The following is a 6,534-nucleotide window of genomic DNA, read 5'->3' as shown; positions in this document are numbered from 1 at the left end:
AGCCCTCGTGTAGCTTTGCGCGAAATTCAAAAACAAACAAACTAAGGGGTATTTCACTAATAAAGCAATAGACCATTTCACTTACAAATTGTACCTTTAACTTTAAAGCAGTTTATTTATATAGTACTTAATTAACAAAATACCCCAATTTCACTAACAAAATCCACTACTAACTTTACAGCCACTTCACTGACAATCGTCATCCTTGATCAATAAAATCACGACACACAATATAATAATTTTTAACTCCATCGCACTACTATAACATGAATTGATTATCTTAGGATTTTATTTTGCATGAAAAAAAAAATTACCTACTACCTCTAATATTACTGTTTTACAATACAATAAGCATGATTAATTTGTTTCTTTGGAGTAAACTATGCCCATCAAGGTAAAAAGATGCCACAAGAGGGTTAGTAAACTTGCGGAATTTCATCTAAATAGAGATGTATAAGTGTTCTAAACCGCATTTGGCGATCTTCTTCTTAATTCGTTTTCTTGTGAATGCTGGATCAACTTCTCATTATAAAATCCAACTATACTCTTTCATTCTGTTTTGTTTCTGCATTCAAAACGTTTAGCCCATTTTAATTTTTATCATTTTAATGTTCATTTGTTTTGTAGCAGAAAATTATTTTTGTAATAATCTTGTCTTTCTTTCATTCTGTGATAAATTAATTCATAAGAAAGACAAACGAATAATCTTAGGATAAACATTCCTTTAAAAATATAAAAGAACGAAATCCAAGAGTTCTTACCTTGGGTTGAATTAAAACTGTAATGTACGTGAATAAACAATTATTTACTGAATTTTACAATTTTCAATCACTCGAAAATAAATGAAATGAACTGCACCCGACCTATATCTATTCCTTAGCTTAAACCCCCGTATAAAATAATAGGATCACTTTTCTGATCGAACGATCTAAGGACTCGGATGTGATGCCATTAATCACGTTATGCACTTTCAGTTGTGAACGAGTTGTAAAAGTGACAGTTAATTCCGTTATTCTGTTCGAAGAGCCAGACAAAGCCCTTGTTCCGGCAGTGCTACTGGCTAGTTACTCTTCTTCTTGTTGCTAGCCATTTATCTCACGTGCACGTAATGTGTCGTTTAGGTTGAAAATTCGAATTCCTAAATCTATTCTACAACTGTGACAATTTTGTTCTTCACCCTAAGCCCTAATGTCTTACATTTTAGTTATATCTTATTTCTATTAGTTTTTTATTCTATAAAAGAAATAAACATTTGATGCCTTTAATATTGTGAATAAGCATTTAAGTTGTAAAAAAAAGGAAGTACAGTGATAACAATCGATACAATTGAAGAATAACAAAAAAACACGTAATTTCATCAGAAATTAAAATATGTAATATTTAAGTTATCATATGAATTATGAAAATAACAAGAGTCTGACAATTGTGTTCCACATTTTCTAGTTAATTTATTCGTTGTAAAGAATTTAGCGTAGTTATGTGCACATCATGGCATACCTGATTAATTTAATCCTAAGTTTAAACATATGGTAATTTTGAAATAAATATTTTGATATATAAGAAACCATGAGAATGGGTTTTGCGGTACAAGTTTAAGTGTACTAATTTATAATGATCCAAATTCTGTTCAATCAGAATACATTCAATATATCATATCTGTAAGATGAATACAGGAAGGTATTTATTTCAGTGAAACTTAACAGCAGATCCTTAAACAATGTGTTTCACTTACAAACAAGAAACGTCAAGGCTACTAGAACGTGGCCTAGTGTTGGGCTTTTTTGTACTAACGATTCGGGATTCAAAACATGATGCTCTGAGCTCGATCTGCACTTTCCGCTGTGGACGTGTAACGAGAGTGAAAAAAACAAAACAAAGATCAGACAAAGCCCTAATGGGGGGATGTTGCTCGTTAATTGTTTTTCCACTGGCCAGTAGCTGAAAATTAGGAATACCTGAACCTTTAGGATCTCTGACCTAAGAAATTAATACACGCGTTCATAATGTCCAGTTCAGGTCGAAAATTCCAATTCCCCCCCAAAAATTCAAAGATTTCATGCGAATTCAAAACCAAAACGTTGTATTTCCTTTTTGTATTTGTACTTATTGTTTACATTATTCATAGAATAGTGTTAACAACAGCTATTGCTTAATGTAGTCAGTGTTATATCCAGATGAAGCTAATTAATATTTTCAACACTGTTATATAAGTTTGTGGATAGTATCTACGTGTATGAAGGCGAACATGTCGATCGATATAAAATTCAATGAATAAAGTCATATACACGTTGATCTCCCTATACGTTGGTCAAGCCATACATCTCTTGATCCCTTTACAAGTTGGTGTATATTAAATCTTATGAAATCATACCCACATTGATTTCTGTATAGGTTAGTCAAGTCATATACCTTTTGATCATATTTTTGGCATTTGGGTGTGTGTTAAATCTCATATTGTCATTTAGAAACCGATATCTCCATATATTGATCGACCCATACACCAGATTGGTCTCATTACATGTTTATGTATATTAAACATAATTAAATCAATTATAAACCGATATCTCTATATATTGATCAACCCATACACCAGATTGGTCTCATTACATGTTTGTGTATATTAAACATAATTAAATCAATTGTAAACTGATATCTCCATGTATTGATCAACCCATACACCAGATTGGTCTCATTACATGTTTGTGGATCAATATATAGAGATATCGGTTTATAATTGATTTAATTATGTTTAATATAAAAACATACACCAGATTGGTCTGATTACGTGTTTGCATATATTAAATATAATAAAATCAATTATAAACCGATATCTCTATATGTTGATCGAATCATACAAGAATTAGTCCTTTTACTTGTTCGTATATATATAATCTGATGAAATTATGTAAAAAGTTGAACTCTTTTATTCAATCTTAGAGACAAACCATTAGATATTTGTTCTTGTTGGTATACATTATGACAAATGAAATTAAACACATATCGCCTGTGTACAATTCAGAAATTAAACTTATACTGTCTTGTTTACTGTAATTGACAAAATTGTACATAGGCTGATGTGTGTACATAATTTTATAAAATATAACTGGTAAAACTACATAGGTGTTAATATGCGAGTGTGTATCAAAGTGTATACACTATTTGATTTCTGTACATGATGTTGAAATTTATTACAGATAACTTCATACGATAAGATAATATGTATATTATAATAATGTAGTATTACCATGTACAGTATGGTGTATGTATTATAATAATGTGTAGTAAGTACCTTGTACACAATGATATATTACTTGTTGGTGGATTATCGTGAAAAACGTGGTGTAGTTCTGTCGATATCACGTATGTTGTCTTATCAGATATGGCCAGCATTATAGTCACAGAACTGGTTTTTATAAGTGTTAATACATATATATGAATATTATTAATAAACTGTCTCAAAAATGGTTATATATTTTAATACAATGAACGGTAATGACATTAAGTTAGGTGATGTATGGATAAATGTATCAAAGTAATTTAAAAGGTCCAAAAGCACAGTAAAGAGAGAAATTATTTCTTCCTGAATAGCAGATTAAGAAATTATTATAAAACCTAACATAACAATAGAGTTAACAAGTAAGTTATTAAATAGCTTCAGTAATTAAATAAATGAAGGTCAGAGACGAACTTCATAAATGAATGTTTTTGTCTTACAATATAAAAAATGTAATGGATGTACCTACAGGTTAAGTTCAGTAATTAGTGTTGAGGTTTAATGTTAGTATTTTATGAACTACGTGTATTCAAGGGTTTCTACAAATCTTCATTATATTTTGGAGCTTCAAAGATTTAATGTAGATATTATGGGGTTGTATAACGTTAAGTGCTTTTTTTCCTACTAGCTCTTTGCTTTCTTACGTTTTTGTGTGCAACCTTCATTTTGCTTTATTTTTGTGACTTGACCCGATTATGTATTTTATTGAACAATGTAAATGAATTGACTATATTCATTTGGAGTTATTGATTAAATGTTGTGTTATTTGTCGTTACACTTTTGACTTATGTTCATGAATTGTTTGAGGTGAGATATGATATGTTATAAAAAATGTATCGCTGCTTTTTCTCGATCTATACATGTACCAAAAGTTGTTGAATGAGACTTAATTGATTCCCTGCAAGTTATTGATCTTTAAATAGTTTTCTAACTTATAAAATAACAACTATATATACACTTAGTGTTTTTTAACATTCAGATCATATGAAAACTTGTGTAAAGAAAAGGTGTATTTGCAAACCTCTCCTCTTTTGAAAAGATTGAACAGAACGACTGTGGTTTCATTTAGTAGTTCATAATATTAAGTTATATAAATCACTGCAGTTAAAGAAATAATGATCAAGGATCAATATACAGACAAAGGATTCATAGAGCTTGTTTGTTTACACGGTGGTAATTATCAATAGCTTCTGATCAAACGTAAATTAGCTTTCTAGTCCAGAACAAAAAATAAATAAATCAAGATAATGAAACCTATTCTATACAGCAACTTGACAAAATGGTATATAATTTCATAACCCAAGACACAAGTAAACTGAATTGTATAATGATTAGAATGCACTGACTCATCAGTGGTTACACTCGCTGTTAGCATTATTTTCGACCATACGACACCAAGCTGTGAATGAAGGATTGATCCACAATGGCTGTCTGATATGGTTCCACACATAGTTTTACAATATCTGCAGGAATATCATGGTTCTGAAAGTACTTATGATAAAATTATGACTGATATCGGTTGTTGTCATGGTTAATAGCCGATACGATCGCTAAGTTTAGTTTTCAATTGTTTGCTTAACTACACCAAGATGCTTAATACGATCAACAACAATAAAGCTTATCCACGGACTCATCCTCATCACCAGTACTGAGTAATCTCTACATGGAACACTTCGAAGATAATGCCTTCAAAACAATAATTTCAGTACCAGGATTTGGCTGAAATATGTTTACGACATTCATTACAGATGATATTTAAGAATTCATAAGTCACCAGAACGAACAACATATAAAAACCAGGTTTTGATTTGATATCTGTGGAGGGCACAGCATAGACAGTTTATTCTGTAACTTTGTGCTTAATATTAAACAGACTAAAACAGGCATACACATTCACAAACGTTGAGGGACATCGCAAGAAAGAGAGATAAAATTAATTATGAAACAACGCTGTACTAATCTGCTACATGCCGCACCAATAATGCGCTTGAAATGATTCCAGTGACTTTATTTTTGACATTTCAAAATTTTGTAAGAAATCAGAAAAACGACAATTGTTTACGAAACAGGTATAAGAATAAATAATCACAAACAATACTCTAAGGATTATACATCTATATATCCCAAAAATAAATGGGACCTGGCATGGTCTGGTGGTTAAAAGCACTCTGAGGGTTGCGATTCGAAGCCCATGCGCCAAACATGCTCGTCCTATACGGTTGTCGTTTGGGCCGGCCACCCGGGTGTAAAGATTCTTAGCTTTCAAGTTACCGATTGACCACAATCTTGATGGGATTAAGGTCGTTTTCAAGAAGAAGATCCTATATATAAATGCATATCTACATTTGACAGTTATTTTACAAAATCCATTTGGGTTCGTCTTCACAAGCTAATGGTAATTAATGACTTATGGATAGTTATTTAAACAGTACTCTTAGAGTAACGTATGTTATCTTTATAGATCGCAGGCATACATATCTATCTATCTATATATATTAGATCGTCAAGAAATTAATGTCGCTTTTTTAGCTGAAAAAATCCGAACAACTTATATATCAAGACAAAACATTTATTGAATGAAATAGTCTCCATTCTTATCGATGATGCTTTTCCATCTTACAATCAGGTTGTTAATGCCCTGATTAAAGAAATCACTTGGCTTTGAAGCATAAAACATGTCGATGACCTCTTTAACACTTTCCACATTTGTATACGTTTTCTCATTACGATGGTGTTGCAGCGAACGAAAAAGATGGTAATCTAATGGTACCATACCTGGAGAATATGGTGGGTGGGGGAGAACTTCCCAACCCAACTCCATAATGTTGTGTTGCGTCAAACGTGCCACATGTGGACGTGCATTGTCCTAGAGAAGAAGAACACCTTCCCGATTGACGAGTGATGGGCGTTTCTGATGAAGGGCTTGATTTAAATGTTCCATTTGCTGACTATAAATGTCTGCATGGACAATTCGCTGTCGATTGAGGAGTTCAAAATGAATTACTCCTTTCATGTCCCACCAAATGCAAAGCATCATTTTCTGCGGACGGAGTGCAGGTTTTGGGGTCGGAAGTGGTTTTTTTCTAGGACTGAGCCATTGTTTTTGGCATTTAATATTCGCATAGAGACCCCTTTTTCATCACCGGTGACAATTCTGTCCAAAAATGATTCACGCGCATTACGCGCCAGAAGAGAAGAAGCAACGTTCACACGTTGGAAACGATGATCATCGGAGAGTTCGTGAGACATCCAAACACCTA

The sequence above is a fragment of the Limulus polyphemus genome, unplaced genomic scaffold, assembly GCF_000517525.1.
Source record: "Limulus polyphemus unplaced genomic scaffold, Limulus_polyphemus-2.1.2 Scaffold283, whole genome shotgun sequence".
Lineage (NCBI taxonomy): Eukaryota > Metazoa > Arthropoda > Merostomata > Xiphosura > Limulidae > Limulus > Limulus polyphemus.
The sequence above is the reverse complement of the archived record's forward strand: the minus strand, read 5'-3'. Positions refer to the sequence as shown.